General features: G+C 58.7%; 1 protein-coding gene across 5 annotated transcripts in view; it reads left to right on the top strand.

The window, feature by feature from the left end:
• Nucleotides 1–19,140, top strand: part of AHDC1 (AT-hook DNA binding motif containing 1) — a 64,620-nt gene continuing 45,480 nt past the window's right edge. For 2 of the 5 annotated variants that reach the window (XM_040466439.1, XM_040466424.1), the window contains exon 1: nucleotides 586–786. The gene's annotated coding sequence lies outside the window, so the exon portion shown is untranslated. Of the gene's footprint in view, nucleotides 17–227; nucleotides 458–585; nucleotides 787–19,140 lie in introns of those variants that run through there. The other 3 variants (XM_040466419.1, XM_040466413.1, XM_040466406.1) reach the window with 3 other exon arrangements.

The following is a 19,140-nucleotide window of genomic DNA, read 5'->3' as shown; positions in this document are numbered from 1 at the left end:
ATGGTGAGCGGCGAAGGTAAGGCGAGCTCGCAGAGGCAGCGGCGGCGGCGGCGGAGACGGAGAGAGGCAGGCAGGCAGGGCGAGGGCGAGAGACGGAGGGAGGGAGCGAGCGAGGCAGACCAGACAGACAGACAGGCGGGCGGGCGGGCGGGCGGGCAGAGCGAGCCACCCGCCAGGCTGCGCTCAGCCCCGCTCGCAGCGGAGAGAGCAGAAGGCAGGAGGAGGGAGGGGAGGAGGAGGAGGGAGGGAGAGAGGGAATCCAGCTACCACCACCCAAAGCCAGCGTCTGCTTTCTGTCCTCATTTCCTTTTCCCACCCAGCTCGGAAAGCAGAGAAAGGCAGAGAGAGCGAGAGATAGAGACAGTCAGAGAGACAGACAGACAGCCAGAGAGCGGGAGGGAGGAGGGCGGAGGAGGAGGAGCAGGAGGAGGACTACGCGGGGCGCGTTCCCTCCCAGGTTTGCAATGGGGGGGTGGGGGCGGGGGTGTCCAGGGCTGTGAGAGTGTGTGCGCGGCGGGGGGAGCGAGGGGGGCACAGAGAGCGAAGGAGTGATCGAGGTGGGGGGGGCGCCGCGGGAGCGGGGGGCCGTGTCCAGCGGAGTTAGCGGCGGAGAATGTGAGCCGAGACGCGAGCCATGCTGTCAGCAACGGCGGGCGGCTCAGGGCTCCTCCACGACTCCTCTCCCCAGCAGCCGGGCTCCCGCGTCGCTGCCGCCGCCGGAAGACAGACGCCCCCCAAAGCCCCTCGCCTGGCTCGGACCCACGGAGCCGGCAGCCCAGCACTCCGGTGAGTGGCGCCTCCTCCCCAGCCCTAGACCCCGCTGGGGACCGGCCGGCCGGGCTCTTTTGTGCAGCGCACCGGGGGGGGGGGGCCCGCGCCCCCTCCGCGCGCCCCGGTCCGGTCCGCGGGACCCGGTGGCTGCGGTGCCCGCGGTGCGATCGGTCTTTGTTTCCACCGGGGCCCGCGGCTCGGCTGGGCTCGGCTCGAAGCCTGGCAGGCAGCGCCGGGAAGGGGGAGGGGGAGGTGGACTAGAAGGGGGGGTGGGGAGGGGGGGTTCTCGGGTTTCCTGGCCGCCCCGCAGCTCCCCCGGCTCGGGGGCGAGGTGCGCGCCCAGCGCTGCCGCGCGCCCCCTCCTCCTTCCTCCTCCCTCGGTCTTTGGATTTAAAACTGCAATTTGCTCTCCAGCTTGCTGAGAATGTGGGGGGGGGGGGGAATGAAGGGGGGACCGTGGGAGCGGAGAACAAGGCTGGATTTTAGGAACGGCGCTGGGAAAGGGGGAGACTGCGGAGGGAGGAGCCCCTCCCCTCCAACCCCCAAATCCCAAGGTTCCGCTGGTGCTCTGGGAGTTGAGGGGCGGGGACCTAATGACCCGGAGGGGGTGTGGGGCGGAGGAGGGATTTGGGGGTGGCCAGGGCCGGAGGGGTTGGGCCGCATGCCCGGTTACCTGGCGAACAAAGTCGGCTCACTTTTGCATAAATAAATAAATAATCGCCTATCAATGCGTTTCCTCTGGGGCTCTGATTGAATCGGGCCCCCTCTTCCCCAGGGGGTGGGGTGCTGAGTGACAGCTGTCAGCCCCCTGGGCCCGAAGCTGGGGGTGAATTGCTGAATCCCTGTGCCTTTTGGCTGAGTGCGCCTTCTCCTGCTGGGTCCTGGTCCCCGGGCAGAGCCAGAGGGGCAGGGGGCTGGCTCTGAGTCTAGGAAATAACCTTGTTTCCTGTTCTACAGGAAAAGGGACAGCAACCCAGAGTTTGGGGGCTGGGGATGAGGACTGATGGGAGCTGGAGGGGTTCCCTAGCAGCCTGACCCCCCCAGCCTCCTGCCAGGCAAAGGGGCCAGCTGAGGGAGGAAGGATGTGGGCCTTGCTGGCCGGAGGCGGGAGCTGGGGCTGTCCCTGAGGCGGGCAGCGGGCACAGAGCGGGAGGAGGGAGAGAGAAAGAGAGAGAGAAGCGGGGGCGGGAATTCTCTACCGCAGACCCTGGGGGCCAGGGCCAGATGTGGAGGGGTGGGGAGTCCCCCCTCCCTCCTAGCTTGGGGGCCCTGGGGCTGGGCTGGGAGGGGCTGAGCCTGGTGCCCTCGGTTCTGCACCAGTGCCTGACTGGCAGGGCCAGCTGAATTTGGGCCCAGGCGTCACCCTGGGAGGCAGGGCCAGGCTGCACCAGCCTGGTCCCTGAGCACAAGGAGGGACCCTTGGGGGGCCTGTGCCTGTCTGGCTGGGCAGGCGTTTCCCGCCGGACCAGTTGGTGTCAGGCGGGACTTGGCCCCAGCTCCCTGGGCAGAGCTCAGGGTGTGAGGACAAGCTTTGCCTCCGGGTCAGGGTGGCCACATTTTGTCCGCTGCTGCTGCTGCTGCTGCTGCTGCTGGCGGGGCGGGGGCATGTGCCCGGGCCTGGGCAGAGTCCTGCCAGGAGTATTTGGGGTGTTTCTATTGTTGGCTTGTTCCTGTTCCTTGTGGCCCCGTGTGTGTGTGTGTGTGTGTGTGTGTGTGTGTGTGTGTGTGTGACTGTGTGAGCTGGGGCTTTTAAGTGAAAGATTACCAGTCTGTCCATCCCCCCCCCACCCTTGGCTTGGAGGCTGGGTTGTGGTGGTGAGCTGTGGGGGGACCCCCCAGGTGGCATGTGCACGCTGCTTGCCATCTCCTTCCTTTGAGCAGATGTATATTTATTTTTATAGCAATGGAAAATCAAACTGGATAGTAAGTTGAATTCATTTTTTTTCTCCTGCTGTGTCAATAGTTGGAATAACCCCCAGAGACTGGTGAACTTCTTGCCCCAGAGCTCTTACCCTTCAGAGGTTACAGAGATCCGTGAGGGTATGAGCTTAGGGGGACCAGCGGGCCCCAGTCCAAACCAGTGACTCTTGTTTCTCTTGGTCTGGCACTGGGGCGGGTGTGGGGTGGGCAGGTGTCGCCCCCTCCCCAAACATCCCTTCTATTCCCCAGGGTGTTGTCTGGCCTCACAGTCACCTCCTTGGTCAGTGCCTAAGCTGTGCCCAAGCCCTCGGGGACATTCTCCTGGTGGGCTCCCTCCTCCTGCCTGGGCTCCGGGCCCACGTGCTGATATTTATTTTCTGTAGTAAAATCCATTTTTAATGCCGTTACTTTTGAAATAATATAGAGAGAAACAAATGTGATGTGTTTAAGTTGCCCTCTGTGAGTTTTTAATGTGATCTATGGCTGAGGTAGTGATGGAAGGAGCTGTTGGGCTTGGAGAAATTTGGTGTCATAAAGAAAAAGAGCTTGCTGTTTATTACGGTTGCTGGGCTGGGGGGTCTGGAACAGGGTCGGGGGCAGGGAGCCCCACACCCCCAGGTGCTGTGGATGGACAGTGCTGCGTCTCAGTTTGGCAGTATGTGTGGTCCATGATTATTTTGCATTGCTTCCCAGCCCTTGACTGGGACTTGGATGAGGGGGCTTGGGAGTTGGGGGGCTGTTTCCCCCATTCCACCTGCTTAGATCTTGGCAGGGAGGCTTCTGGACGCCCTGCTGAGCTAAGTGGAGGTGTACTGTTGGGAGGTTGGCCTTGGACCCTACAGGAGACTAAGGGATGGGATCTCCACCTGAGGTTGTGGCTATTCTGCAGGCTGGAGGGGCCAAGTGTCCCTGGCTGGCAACTTGTGGGAAGGGGGTGGGGGGTCGCTGCTGCTGTGGATTCCCAGAGCCCTAGAGGGACATTGCTGGTTCTCAGATCAGTCTAGAGCATTGACTTTGAGCCACTCCCTCCACTTGCTTCTGTTCCCAGTTGGATAGGGGCTTTCTCCAGGCAAACCTGATCTCCCTTATTTCCCTCCAAACCCCCGATGTCCCACCCCCAGGCCAACTTTTTTGTTTGTTTGTGGAATACAGAGCTCTGCGTCTCATGCCAGTCACCCTAGACCAGGGGGGTGCCATGCCATGCCTTCATACCAGATGACCAGACTCTTCTGGTCTGGTTGAGTGAGGTCAAGCAGACTCACTATTATGGGATGGAGCCCAGCTCTGTCTCTGGGTCCCCTGGGTCTCTTGGGACGGCTCTGGAGAGGGCGAAGCCAGGATGGGGACTGCAGGAGGGAGGAAGGATAACATTGTTGCTAATGCCAGCATGTGCCCCCCCCACTCCCCGCCCCAGGGAGAGAGCTGGGGGAGGGGAGTGGGGGGAGAAGAGAGACCCGGACAGCCACATGCCAGGTGGAGATAGGGAAAGATGGTGGCAGAAGCCAGCGATGAGGGGGTGAGAGAGCAAACAGGCAAGGAGAAGAGACAGTATCACAGCCCCTGGAGGTGGGGCCCAGGGGACCAAGAAGGCCTAGGCACGTGCTGTTCCCGACCCTACAGCCTGAAATGATGAGGCGTTGTTTTTGGAGGAGAGACAAGCAAATGTCTCTGGGAAGAGGGAGGAGGACAGGTGGAATAGGGAGAGAGGGAAAGACTCTCACAGGAGGAGGGAGAACAGGGAGACAGGGGGATTCCAGGGATCACTTGACTAATGGTCGTGCCCAGGGCAGCGGCTCCTCTCTGCCTTTTCCAAATGTCTGGGAACAGAGCAGAGCTATTCTTTGGACCTGGGGGCGGGGCCTGAAGCAGGTACAATGCCCCACAGGTTGTGCACACACTCTAGGCCAGGAGGCACGTGGGGTTTTAAAGGCAGGGACCATTAGGGTTCTAGAGCCGTCAGGGGCATCATCCAGTTGGACCCCCTCCCCCAACCTTGTTTGACAGGAGAAAACCAAGTCTAGAGAAGGGAGCCATTTGCCCAGGGTCACAAATACTCAGCAGTGCCAGGCCTGGGACCTAGGCTCTTTGCACTCTACCACTCTGTAGTTAGAGAATAGGAACAGCTGCAGGGGGCCTCCTGGGTGCAGTGGGGGACTGGAGCCCGGAGAGAGGAGGAGAGAGGAGCAGGCGGGCACCCTTGTGGCCAGAGCCCCCCCAGGGGAGGGGGGAGGCGCCGCTGCCGGGAGAGAGAGGGAGGGAGGGGAGAGAGGAGGGGAAACAGTGAGTCAGGCTTCCAAGAGCTGAGGATGAGAGAGCCAGAGCTGGGAGGGAGAGGGCAGGGAGGACTGCTCAGAAGCTCAGAGAGGGAGGGGGCCCAGCCGGGGGCAAGGAGAGCTCTAGAGGGAGGGAGCCAGCCTCTGGCCCTGGCCCAGCGGTAGGGCTATGCGGAGGGAGCAGCCAATATGGACTTTGCTTGTGGTAGGTCAGCGTCCCTTTCTTTCCCTAGGATTCCACGCCAAGGTCTCAGGAGGAATAACTGTGTTCTCCCCTCCCTTCCTCAGTTTCCCCATCCCCTGTGAGCCTGTGGGATTTGGACTATTCTTGGAGAGGGAGTAGGGGGCACAGAGCCAACTAGGAGGGTCCTGAGGGATGGATGTCACTTCTAGCTCCTGACCGTGAGCTGGAGGTACTCTGGGAGCCTGTCACTGTCCCTCTTAAGTCCTCTGAGTTACCAAGTGGAGGTGTGGGGGTGCAGGCCAGGAATGCTGGGGTGCACTGTGTGTGTGTGTGTGTGTGTGTATGTGTGTGTGTGTGTGTGTGTGAGAGAGAGAGAGAGAGCGCGTGAGGGAGAGAAAGGATGAGGTGCTGGTCTGGCAATGGTAGGTGAGCTTCCCGGGGCCTCTCAGGATGGCCAGTGCCTAGACAGGATCACAGTGCTCACATGTCTAGAACCAACCTCCACTTGAGGAGGGGGAGATACTGCTATATTCCCCCTATATCCCTATGGGTCAAAGGCTCTAGAGAAGCTGGGAGGTGGGAATAACCCCTGTGGGAGCCAGTGAGAATTGCCTGTGCAGCCCTGCATGCCTAGAGCTGAGACCAGAACTAGAACCATCCCCAGGGACTGCCTGGAAGAGAGGAAGGAAGGACCCCCCCCTCCCACCCAGCTGACAAGAAGCTGTGGCTCTTAGCCCCTCCTTCTCCCAAGACCTAGCACCCCCCCCCCCCAACCCCTCCTTCCTGGATCCCAGCATCTCTGCCATTGGCTAGAGGACGAGAAAGGTGGGCACTGAGGATCCCTCTCCTGCCTGGCCCCGCTTTGGTAGAGGGGTTGGTGAAGTGAGGGTAAAGTGAGGCCCTCTGCCTCCCCCCTTACATACACATACACACACTCAGCTGCAGTGAGGCCCCACTTTCTCTCCCCTTTCTGCTCTGGGGTCCTTGGCCTGGGAGCCCAGAGGAGGGGCTGCTTCTGCAGCTGGCTAGCCCCGAACTCCCAGCTCAGCCCAGCTGCTACTGAAGCTTCCAGAAGCTGCAGCTCTGCATCCCCTCCCCACCCCTGAGCCAGGAGAGGCCTTTGCTGACCTGGGGGAGGGTACCTTGGGAAGCGAGTGGGCACCCTTAGAAGGACTAACACAGACAACCAGACAGATGGGTGGTGGAACAGATGGACAGAGACACCCACGCACAGGCAGACGGAGAGAGACGGACAGATGGACCAGGACAGGGAGAGACGGACAGACAGAGGTGCTGGCAGAGAGAGGAGGAGTCTGAAAAATGGAAGGGCCTGGGGAGAGACAAACAGACAGAGAGACTGAGACGTGGAGACACAGAGATACCAGAAGGGAGATGAGGTGACTGAGATAGGAGGAGGAGAGACATGGGGAGAGAATGAGAGACAGGAAGAGATAAAGAAAGGGGGAAACCCAGACGGAGAGAAAGAGAGAGGGGAGAGGCAGAGAGGCTTGAGGCTACAGACCACAAACAGGGATTTGATGAGAATCTGGAAGGTGTTTTCTCCTGCTTCCCTCCCCAAACCCTTGGGCCAGCCAAGTCTCCATTCCTTCCACCCCCGGCTCAGTTTCCAGCTGCTAAAGAGGTCAGAGAGAAAGAGAGAGAACAAGAAAGAGAAGCGCGCAGAGACCCCCTCCTCCCTGCTGTTTTTGTGGGGGAAGGAGTTGCTGGAGCAGTTTCCCCAGCTCTGACCCCTATCCCAGGGTGGACACCCCTCTTGTGTCAGAAAACATCACACTCACCACTCACTGGGTGTGCATCTCCTTGTGTAAATGCACCCCCATACTCATATCTGTACACACACGCACACACACACACACACACACACACACTTTGTGACATATGAATCTCACCCTTGCACTCACCCCACGTCTCAGAAACGTAACTGGGGAATTCATGCCTGTGCTTCCTTACCCATATAGGCAGTGACACACATGCCTCGTCATGGGATGTCAGGACATTGACACGCACACACACGCAGTCACACTCTCACCCATATACAGTGGCACTCATACCAGAGCAGAGGGAGGGCTCTTTCTGGAGGTGAAGATCAGTGTTCGCAGGTGTCTGGGTGGGGGGGTAGTATGCCCTCCCCGTCCTTCCCAGCTGGCAGGGTGGGGAGGCTGGCGGCCCTCTCAGCCACTGGGAGTCTTCCTAGGGACTTGGCTGGTGGATTGGGTGGTGTCAAAGAGCTATCTGAAAGTTGTCAGGGTGAGTGTGTGCACGTACACACACATGGGCACATGTGTATAGGTACAAGATGGCAAGTATCTGTTGTGTGTGTGAGAGAGGAGCGCGTGTGAGGTGGGAGATGTGGGTGCGACGGGGAGATCCAAGGTGCATGGACTCTGGGTATATGTGTGATAGCTACTTGGCAGGTACGTACATGCGCATGTATGTATATGTGACAGGTGCGAAACCTGGTTTCGCAGAGTGGGAGTGTACCTAGTGGGTGTAGGGACTTGTAGCACTTGTACGTAAGGGTACAGGGCCCTGGGGGTGAGCTACATGTATGTGAGGGTGCAGTGTTATGCAGATGTGAAGGTGCGGGGGTGTAGGGGGGTGTAGGCAGTGTGCACAGGGGTAGCTGGCTGTGTGAGGCTGTGAGCTTGCAGCCAGGGCTGGAGGGCTGTTTTCCAAGGCCAGGATGCCGCTTGAACAGAGGCCATCAGCATGAACACATGCAAAGGGGCTCCAAGGCTCACAGTTGGGCACTGACCCACACAGACGCACAAGGACAGACATACCCGCCCCTGTCCTCCCTCTTCCTCTCTCCTGGCGTCAGTGGTTTTCAAAGGAGCCTCCATGAGGACTGTTTGCTGTGCGGTTCCCCCCACCCCCCAGCCTGTGCCTCTTCAAACACAGTGATGCCCTCCAGGCAGCTTTGTGGAGGCTCCTGCCTCAACCATCTGAAGGCAGATGGGTGGGTTGAGATCCGCTGCTGCCCCCCAGGGAGCGAGGAGGCGGCTCTGCTCCTCTGGCCTGGGCACAGGCTGAGACAGATGGACAACCCCCCCCCCCGTACCCCCACTCTGTTCTCCACACCCCCGCACAGGGTCTGGGGGTGGGCAGGCATCCCCGCCCCCAGAAGAGGGGTTCTCGCGGGCAGTTCTGAGCAGAGGTTAGGACTCTGCCCATCATCTCCCCGGAGGGACACCTGTGCTCCCGCAGCCCCATCATGTGTCTGAGCACAGGGACCCAACTATAACCCCCAACACCTGAATATACAGCTGCCCCTCCCTTACTCACAGCTCCAACGCCCCTGAATACACAACTGCCCCACCTATAGCACAGCCCCAACACTTCCACAAACATACCACCTCTCCACATAATCTACTTTTCTGACATCCAGCTGCCCCATATACACACACAGCCCCGTCATGCCCCCAAACACACAACTGCCACCCACCTCCCCACAGAGACACATAGATACAGCCCTAGCAGTGAACCCAAACCCAGGTTGTTATGATCCCCAGCGTACTCCCAAACACCCAAGACCCAACACCCACACACTTAGCAACTCCCTCTTTAAACCGGCACCTGCCCAGATCCCCCCAGAACCCTGCTGCAGCCCTAATACCTTCGGCTTCCTCAAACTCTCAGAGCAGCAACACCTCACCGGACACATACACAGACTCCTTGCAGCCCTAATGTTTCCCCCACCTGCAGCCCAGCACCTCCCCAAACACACCAATCCAATCCCTACACCTTTCCAAACACACAACGTCCCCCCACCCACATCACATATACGCACACTGCCCACTCAACACACAAGGACGCTCCCTGCAGCCACACACACCATTTACCTCAGACGCGCAGACATGGCTTGAGTTCTAGTATACTTCTAAACAGATGATGTCCCCCCAGCTTCTCGTACCTTCGCAGGCATGCACATACACGCATACTCCCCATAGACCCAGCACCCCAACAGGCAGTCCTCTGTATATCCCCAGTAAGCCCCAGCTGCAGTCCTTTCCTCAGCCATCCAGGGGCCCAGGGACAGCCCTACACCTCTCCAGGCACACATAGCAGCAGCTTGGTGACAGCCCATTCACCCCCCCAGAGCCCACAAGCGGCTCTTCCCTGCCCTGTCGCATACCCCACCTCACTTGCTCTGCAGCCCTCACTCCCAGCCCCAAACATGCCCCGCCCCCAGCACTCTCCATCACGGCTCCCCCCCCAACCTCTGCTCTGGGGGGCCCCCTCCCCCAGACACCCTCCCAGACAGCTTCAGTCAGCCCTGCACACACCCTTGCTCACTCTTGTGCGCTCTCCCTCCTCTGCTGTCCAGCACCCCCCTCCTCCAACTTCCCGGGGCCTCCTCTGCCTGGGGAGGCACCTCCGCCTCCCTCACTGCCCCAGGCCTTTCATTCCTGGACAGTGAGCCTGTACATCTGGTTCAAAGCTGCCCCACCCGAGACCCTGGGCTCTGGACACCTTGGCCTGGGCTTTGGGGGCTTGGGGCCTCTTTGGGGGCTCTTGGCACCTGGTCACCCTGGTCTCACAGCCAAGAACTCTGACTACCCAGCTTTGCCCTGGATCCGGTATATATGTTGTGGGGGGGGGGTGCAGGGGGATTTACCCCCAGCCTGCACAATCACAGGTGCTTGCCAACCCCCCACCATGGCTTACCTGAGAGGGACATTGGGCCTGGGGGTTTAGGGGGGGGTGTGGGGGGTGGGTGGGTGTCTTGACCCACCCCCCCCCCCCCCCCCCTCCTTCCCCCCCCCCCCCCCAGATCTGGCTTCAGGGCTTGGTCTCCCTGGGAGTCAGTTCCGACAGTGAAGGTTACTTTACTAGATGCATGATTTTAAACGGAATCTCCACCATCTGTTCCACCCCCTAATTACAGATGCACAGAATCCGCCTCAGAGGGCAGCGTGAGGGGAGTGATTTAGAGGCTGAGCTGCTTCTGCCTGCATTAGGGCTGGGGAGACTTGGGGGGGGTGCTCTGGGTATTGCTCACAGCACCCCCCCCCCCACAACATCCCATGTCTTTCCCAGAGGCCCCTCATGCCTCTTCTCTTGCTGGGGAAAGGCTCATAGAAAGTTTCCCCCGACCCCCAAGACCTGTAAGAGGAAGCAACTGCAATACTGAGGGAGGGGTCCCCAAGACATTGCCTGCGTCCCAGGCCCCAAGTCCTGGGATGCAGGCTCCATTAGAGCCTTAAAAAATTCAGTGGATCGATCTCCTGCCTGCCTCTTTGCCCTGGGGAGCCACAGACTCTGGCCTGGCCCAGCTGTCTGCCCACCCCAGGGGTAGCAGGGGATTGGTGAGGTAGAAGGGGGGTCAGAGCAGAGGTGGGGGCAACTAGGTTCTGGCAGCAGAGGACGTAGGCAGACGTGCCAAGACCCATCAGGTGTGTTTGCACGCATGTGCCCATCCGCCGTGGTGCAACTAGAAAGCCTGATTCCCAGCTTGAGCCATGCTCTGTGGGGCTGGACCAGCACTGGGGGTCGGAGGGGATGGGCCAGGGCCTGGGCCTCAGGGTTCTGAGAGACGCTGGGCTATATACACTCTGAGGACTGGACCACCTCCGCCCATAGGTGCCAGGGACCTGGCCCCCAGCCTGCTTGGTGGTGGCAGTGGCGGGCACACTGCGGTAGACGCCGGAGCATTCACTGCGGGGAGAAAGGGAGCGAGGTTGGGCTGGAGGAATTTTAAAGATTGCTGCAGGCAGGAGGGTCTCTGGAACCCCGTGGAGCGGGCAGTCATGCAGAAGTAATCCTATCGCTGCCTGCCTGGAGGAGTGGAGGGGAGAGGGGGCAGGGAGGGAACGGATGGAGCTGCTGCCCCTTTCCCACCTCAGCCTCTGCCCCAGCCAGCTGTGGAGGGCGCCAGGGACCCCAGGGGTCTTCCCTGAGGAGGCACCTGGTCTTCTCCATTCCACTGTGGCATGTGCCCCCTGGAGGGGCAGCGCCCCAGCTGTTGCTCAGCTCCAAGCTCCGGGTATTATAAATAATGCAGCTCAGAGGTGGGGGCCGGCTCAGCCCCCGGTCACCTTGGGTCACCCACTGTGGCGTCTCCAGCTGGCAGTCTTGTGGCAGAGCCCCTCTCCCTTCCAGCCTGCTCCTCCTCTTTTGCTGTGTGAGCTTGGGCCAGAGGCCCAGCCTCTCTGGGCCGGGCCGTGGAAGAACCCAGAAAGCTCTGTCCTTTTGTCCCACCCCCTAGCCCTCACAGGTTAACTAGCAGCTGGCTCAGCCAATCCAGGCTGGAGATGGCTGTCCTGCTCTACAGGGGCCTTACCCATTCTGGCTCCTCCATTTTGCAGATGGAGTAACCGAGTCCAGAGAGGGAAGGATGGCCAAGGCCGGCCAGCTGATGAACCCCTCCTTCCTGCCCCATTCTGCTGTCACTCAGGCTCTTCTCAGCTTCAGCTCAGCTAAGAGCAGGGCCTGGGGGGTGGGGTGGGCGGGGGATGTTTGGGAAAGTGGTTGCGGCTGAGAGGTTGCCATGGCGATGCTGCAGGATGCCGAGCTGAAGTGGGGGTCCTACAGGGTCTCTGGGGCCCCCAGCTCCGCACCCCTGTGGTCTTCTCCCCATCTTCTGTCCCCCACCCAGATGCCTGTCAGGCAGCTTCGGTGACAGGCTGGGTGGGTGACAGGTGGTGCAGGTGATGGGCTGGGTGGGTGACGAGCTGGGTGGGTGACAGGTGGTGCGGGTGCGAGGCAGGCAGGTGACAAGCTGGGTGGTGACGGGCCCTGCTGATGACAGGCAGGGGGTGTGGTTGGCGAGGATGCTGTCTCCTGGCTGGTGGCCTGTTGCAGCCCCCCACCCTCATGCGTGTGCACACACATAGACTCTGGGCGCAGAGCTTGGGGCTAAGATACTAATGAGGCTTATTACGTTTGGAGGGGCAGGTGCCCAGGCTCACTAATGAGAGGCCTTTAACAAATAGGGGAGGCAGCTGGGGGCTGCGAGGAATTTGGCTGGCCCTCCAGAGCTGAGGCCCTCGGGGTCCCAAACTGGCTGGAGGACGAGCCATCCTCCAGCCAGATTGGGACCCCTCCTCCCCTACCCTCTGACTGCTTGGGTTTAGGCTAGTATTACCGCAATCATGATAGTTAACCATTGTTCAAGCTTTTGCTACACTGCACCGAACCCTGAGGTGCATCTTCTCATTTCCACTCAACAGTTCAAGGAGGGAGGCACCGTTACGCACTTTGCAGATGAGGAAACTGAGGCTGCAAGAAGGCAAGGGACTTAACATAGTTTCTGGCGCAGCTGGAATTTTAATTCAGGTCTTCCTGTCCCGAGACCATGCCCTTAACCACACCATCAGTAACACTTCAGTAGAACTCTTGGTCCAGACTCAGACCCTTTTTCAAGGCCTCAGTTTCACTCTTCTGGAAAACGGATGCCTGGTGGAGGGGTGATCACCATAAGCTTCTCAGCTGTGACTTGAACGGCTTTCAGGGATTCCTCCAGGTAGCTGCCCCATACTCACTCACCCCATGTGGCCCAGATTTTGGACTAGAGAGAGGGCAGGGCTAAGTGTTGAGGGAACTGAGCTGAAGAGGGGACACCTGGGATATGTGAGCCACTTCCTGCATTGTGCGGTGTGGAGGCTGAGGCCTGGAGAGCACCAACCGCCCAAGGTCACACACCCAGTGAGCTGTAGGGCCCCAAGGGATCCCAGGTCTCCTGGCCTGTTGAAAGGGCGGGGCTGGGTGTGGTGCCTTGGCTGGGAGGCTGCCTCCTCCTGGGCCCCACCCACCAGCCTTTGCTTCTTCCCTGGAGTCTGTGAGCCCCCAGCAACTGGGAGGGTGTAGGGGGGCTGTTGGCTGCCTCTTTAGGGCCATGCCCCCTCCCAATCAATCTGGGTCCCTAGGGTCAGTTGAGCCCCTCCCTTTAGAACCCATTGGGGTGGAAACTCCCCAGCAACAGCTGATCGATGGGTTAGGGCCCTGACATTGGCCTGGGGCCACAGCATGACCCTGGAGGGACCAGGCTGGGGCTGGGGGCTTGGAGGGGAATTTAAGGGAGAAGAGTTAGGCTCATAAATCTTGGAGCAACTCACTTCTCCTCCTCCTCGACCTTAATCTCTTACCAAACCTGCTCTCCAGCTGTGCATCCAAGGCTGGGGGGTTAGGGAATCCACCTTCTCATTCCCCTTACCCTCCAACTGATGCTCAGCCCCTCCTGACATTGTACCCCCTATAGGGAAGAGAGTGGCAGCCACTGCTGTTGGACAAAATTAGGATCTTGTGTCTCTAGACTACTGCATTTGGCCTCTGATTCATAGGGGTAGGTAGGGCAGAGAGCTTCAGTGCCTCAGTTTCCCCAGCCTTGAGTTTGAAATCCTCTCTTGATGCCTGTCCGCTCAATCAGGAAGGAGCATTAAGTCCAAGAGGGATCTCACAGCTGCAGGACACATGGCCCTGTCCTCAGAAGCCCCAGTCTGAGATGAGAAGCACAGCCCTGGCCTTGGGAGCCCTCAAACCCAGAGGTGAGGTCTAGAACCCAGGCTGGGCCTGTGCCAAGGTTCAGGTGGGGAGTGGGTGGTGCTGAACGGCTTTCTGAAGCAAAGGCTGAGGCTAGGGGGAGGCCAGAGGAAGGGAGATGGTTCGCCTAGAGGCCTGGAGAGCCATCTTTGGTTGGGGGTTTGGGGGGGGGGGGGGGGGTAGAGCCTGGAAGTGTCTGGCTTTCCCACAGGCCTGGGCAGCAGTAAGCTGAAGTTCTGGGGCCCTCCTGGCTCCCCAGGGAACCCACTGCTGCCTGGCCCTGGGGACCCAGGCGTCCTGGCGGGTGAGGGCGGGTCTCCAACAGGCGCCCTGCCAAACCCCGCAGCCTGCTCACCAGGAATCTTGTTGCTGAGAGATGGAAAATCCCGGCCCGGCCTGCAGCTCATCCCTCCCCTCCGGGAGGAGGAGGGGCCCAAAGATTCCTTCCTGCATTCCCCCTCCCATTTGGGGCAGGGCTCTCCTTGGTAGTGGGTGGGGCTGGGGGGCCCAGGACAGGCCTCTAAGGCTCTGGGTCACATGTCCTGGAGCCCAGCCCAGCCCGCAGTGGGCACCAGGGCACTCTGGAGGCAGAATGGGCCTGGTGCAGATGAGGAGGGGTGGGGGTGGGGTACTGAAGCCAGAGGGGGCCTGGATGGGGGCTGAGCCCGGCCCTGGCCCCACTGGCTCCCCCAGGGCGGAGGGTGAAGAGTTGGTTCTCTCCTTGGACAGGAAGACGAATGATCCCATTATGGGAGCGTGATTTTATTCCACGTGTCACGGAGTCTGAGATTAACTTGCTCACCAGTCTGTGACAAACCCCTCACACCCTCACACCCAACACACACACACACACACACACACACACACACGCACACGCACAGAGACACACATATCCTTGGTCTTACAACGCACATCCCACAGGCACAGATAAATGTTTCCACAATACAACACACAGCACAGTCCCACGGAGGTACAAGGAAACACTCACATCTAGACACACAGCCTCAAAAGCACAACATTCCCTCACTCACACCAAGGCCACATAGACCCACAGCTACAAACAGGCAGTCCGGGGGGACGCCGGCAGCCCTACTTGGACAGGCACAGATCAAGGACACACAGTGCCCCGTAGACACAGATACACTTAGACACACACAAACCCAGACACAGTCATGCGGACAGGCATAGACCAACAGGCACACACACTGAGACAAAGGCCCAGATACATACAGAGACAAAGACAGGCACAGACACACAGCCGGCAGTGCGCACACAAGCACAGGCGTGCATACCCGGACACAGACAAAGACAAATAAATGCCCAGAGGTTTTGCTGTGGACAGATGTAAGGAGCACGCACATCTGGGCCTCCTCGGCCTCCCTGCCTGGGGACATAGTAATCTGGCGCCTGTGGCTCCGGGGAGAACTCTGAGGAATCTCTCAGAGCCCCCCACCCTGGGCCCAGGGCCAGCCCCCACCTCTGGCACAGGGCCCATGGCCGAGGCTATGGAAGCCACACCCTCAGTAGAGCTGCGACATCTCTTACCTTACCCTGCCTGTTGGACACACACAGGCACACCATCTCCCCCTGCGCATGCTTACAGCACCCCGCCCCCCCGCCATGCCCACACAGAGTTTCTCACTCACCCCCCCCCCCTTAGATGGCCCCTTCTTGCTCCTTGTCTTTCTCCGTCACCTTCCCCCCCGCCACCCCAAGCACACATGCACGACCTCGAGCACCTACACCCACAGCCCTGTGACACACACCCTCACCTTTTCTCACACAGACCCACACGAACCCAGCACACAGGCTCTCTTTCACGGGCACCCTCCCCTTCCCACACAGAGCCCCCCCCAGGCCGATACACGTGCGCTCCTTGTCATCCCCCACCCTCTCTCTCACAGACTCATTCACAAATGCAGCACACACACCCGCTCCCCGACATGCATCCTCGCCACTTTCTCACATGCGTGCGCGCGCGCGCACACACTTTCAGAGCCTCCCTCACACCATCGCTTTCCTTCCTCTGTCTCTCACAAACATTCCCTCTGCCAAGAGTGTAGCTCTGCCGCAGAGCAGCCCCTGACAGTATTTGTCACTGTTCTCCACCGCGTCCTTGGCCTGCCTGGCCTCAGTCCCTTCCCCTCCACCTCCAGCCCTGTACGCTGTGGCCTGGTACTCTTCTGTCATTTCTCTGTTGAGCCAACACGTATATACGGAGCGTCCGTTCAACAAATGTTGATTGAACATGGATTCTTGGCTAAGCACTGGGGACACGGGGGACACAGGCCCTTCCCTCATAGAGCTCTCAGTTTTGTGACCAGTTTGTTGCTTATCTCACCTGATGAGATTTTAAGGTAACCCTGGGTCCTGTATGTTGAGGGATGTGTAGGAATTCACAAGAGGAAACATATGGGGAAGGTGTTCCACACAGAGGGAACAGCATATGCAAAGCCTGGAAATAAATCAAGGTATGGTATGGTATGGTAGGCACATGGGGTGATGTTGAGAAGAGACGCTGCATAGAAGGCAGAAGCCAGATGTCACAGAGTTTAGCTGCTGTGATCACAGATTTGAATTTTGTCTAGTGAGCCACAAGGAGTATGGGAAGTCTTTAGCGACAAAGTAAGGTAGGAAGAGACTGGAGGCAGGGAGGCTAGTCGAGAGGCTTACGTGGTACAGATGGGAGATGATGGTGGTCTGATCTAGAAGAGGCAAGTGGAATGGAAGAGGAGGCTCATTTAGGAGCAAGGACCTGTGGCATTCCCCATTCTTTCCTGCGTGACCTCAGGAAAGTCACACAACCTCTAAGCTGGGTCCATCATGCGAGAGTGGGACAGTACAGGAGCTGGGCTTGTAGTAAATGTTCAATCAGTGATAGCCATTGTTGTCATTAACAGTAGGGCACGGGGACATCGGATGAAGAGCACTGAGCCCCTCCTGAGTGCTGGGTACTCTGCCAGGGCTGGGGCCCAGAGGTGAGGTGGTCTGCAGCTCTGGGTAGCCCAAGCACCTGGTAACCACGGCTCACGCAGACAAGATAGGGCTGAACGTGGGGATGCGGGCGAAGCACCCTGGAAGATTAAAGGAGGATGAGGCAGCACCCGTCAGGGCTCTGGGAGGCTCACGAAGGAGCTGGCATTGAGCCAGACCCTAAAGAGGCTGGTTGAACTTGGGCAGGCAGAGGTGGAGGGAGGGGCTTCAGATAAAGGGAACCATGTGGACAATAGCCGCATGTTGGCCTTGGGCAGGCCAAGGAGTCTAATCTGGCTGTTGTGTGGGACACAGACTGGGGAGTCTTGGGATGGGATTATGGAGGAGGGGCCAGGTGACCAGCGGACCGGCAAAGGGGTGGTCAGCATGGGGTTGAGCCGCACTCTAGAAACCTGATTTGTTGGTGGTGACACGGAATGTGGTCATTAGAGACTGTGCTCCAGGTTCTGCTGCTAAGCCATTGGGTGACCTCAAACAAATACCGTGCCCTCCTTGGTGTCAATTTCCCCATCTGTGTGATGAGGTGATTAGTCTTGAGTAGGAGGGAATTCTGGTATCATGTCCTAGGGTTTGGTCTAGCCAACTTTGCAGGGCATCATCTGGCCTAGAAGTCCGGGCCTCAGCAGTGCTTTCTTCCTGAGCATTCTGAGCAAAAGAAAGGAACAAAATGAGGGGTTCCCCAGAGACAGATTTGGGGCCTTCTGAGTGAGGGGCCAGGAGCTCAACATGGAAAAGAGGCATCTTGGCCAGGATCAGACTCCAAGTCCCAGAGGTAACCCAGGAGAGAAGGCCAAGGTCCCTCTTCCCTCCTGCCCTGACCCTTGTAGTGGTAGATGTGGGCCATGTGCCCAGGAGGGCACAGTGCCCAATCCCTGGCCCAAGGGGTGTCAGGACCCTTCCTGCCCACTCAGGGAGGAGCAGGGCTGGAATTCCGGAATGTGGCTCCGGGCTTGGAGTCCCCTGGGGGCGAGGAGCCAGGAGGCCCGTCTTGGGGGGGGGGGGGGGGAGAGGAGGCAGGTAAATGCCTGTGGGCTCCACCATTGATATTTGGGGTTGCCAGGAGTTGTGGTATAAGGCAGGTTCTGGTGACCCCCCAGCTGCCCTGGATCCTAGCTGCAAAGGGCCCTTTAAGCATCTCACCTGTGAGGTGGGGCTGGTAGAGAATTAATTTCCTGTACTATTTTAATTTTGCTGTATTTAATTTGCTGTTTATTTTAATTAATTAACGGCGGTAATCGTCTATCATAACTTGCTGCTGGCTCCTCTTCTTTTCGGAGGGGTGGAAGGCCAGGCCAGGTGATTGCTGAGTCAGCTATGGGGGAGAGGGAGAGCCCTGGGGGTATGTTCCTTTTTGTCTTTGCCCTTCTCAACCCGGGGTCTTCTCTACTCTCCCTGGCTCTCCTCCAAAAGCCCCCACCCCCACCCCCCCCCCCACTCCTCACTTGTGATGCCTCCTACTCCTCTCTCCCCAGGTTGGCCTCAGGGCTTCATGTGAAGTAAAGAGAGGCCAAGGCCCTTGCCTATGCCCCAGTAAATATATTTTAATGTCAGAGGGTGGGGGTTTAGAGGGTAGGGAGCTTGGCATGCAACCCAAGCAGTACTTAGAGACTGGCTTAGGAAACTTTCAAAGTGGAGGTCTGCTTTTTGAATGGCAGCCCCCTTCCCCACTCCAGTGCCCAAAGAGCACACACATTTGTGTGGTCAGGCCTATAGCACCGTAGCGTGTCCACCCACCTGCAAACACATCCACAGCATGTTTTCAGTTATTAGTTAATCTCTAAGATGGACCTCCCTTGTAGGGATGAGGAAATGAAGCCCAGAAAGGCTAAGTGACTTGCCCAAGGTCACACAGCAACTAAGAGAATCAGGGCCCGGATTCTGGTTGTCATCCCTCTGGCTGCGTAGAAAGAGTTAACAGTGGGAGGGAGGGGAAGGGAAGTGGCTTGGGGATTAGGGTAGGGGGGATTAGGTCAGAAGACTGATGGAGCCAGGAAATGGGGTCCTCTGGCTTTGGAGGATGTGGGGAGAGCAGTGGGTTCTTGCCACAGGGGGCTTCCCGAGGTGTGAGGTCTCTGCCACCTGTTTCCATTTCCCTGTGTGTCTTCAGTTGTCTGTTTGGAACTGGGGTTTGCTTTGTCACTTGCACTGTACCATACCAGGGGGGCCCTTCCATGGCTAGGTGGAGCCCTACTTTTATTTAGCAAACACTTACATAGCATTTCCCATATTCCAGGTACTCTTCTAGCTTTATAAATGGATATTCATTTCATCATTAAAGCAGCCCTATGATGATCATCCTTGTTTTATATATCAGAAAACAGGCTTTGAGGGGCACCTGGGTGGCTCAGTCGGTTAAGCATCCAACTCTTGATCTCGATTCAAGTCATGATCTCGTGGTTCCTAAGTTCGAGCCCTGCATCAGGCTCTGTGCTGATGATGCAGAGCCTACTTGGGATTCTGTCTCTCCTTCTCTCTGCCCACCCCCCAGTTGTGCAC

Source organism: Herpailurus yagouaroundi, unplaced genomic scaffold (genome assembly GCF_014898765.1).
Source record: "Herpailurus yagouaroundi ecotype Mexico unplaced genomic scaffold, PumYag 77, whole genome shotgun sequence".
NCBI classification, from domain to species: domain Eukaryota; kingdom Metazoa; phylum Chordata; class Mammalia; order Carnivora; family Felidae; genus Herpailurus; species Herpailurus yagouaroundi.
This window is presented reverse-complemented; position numbering and strand designations above follow the sequence as displayed.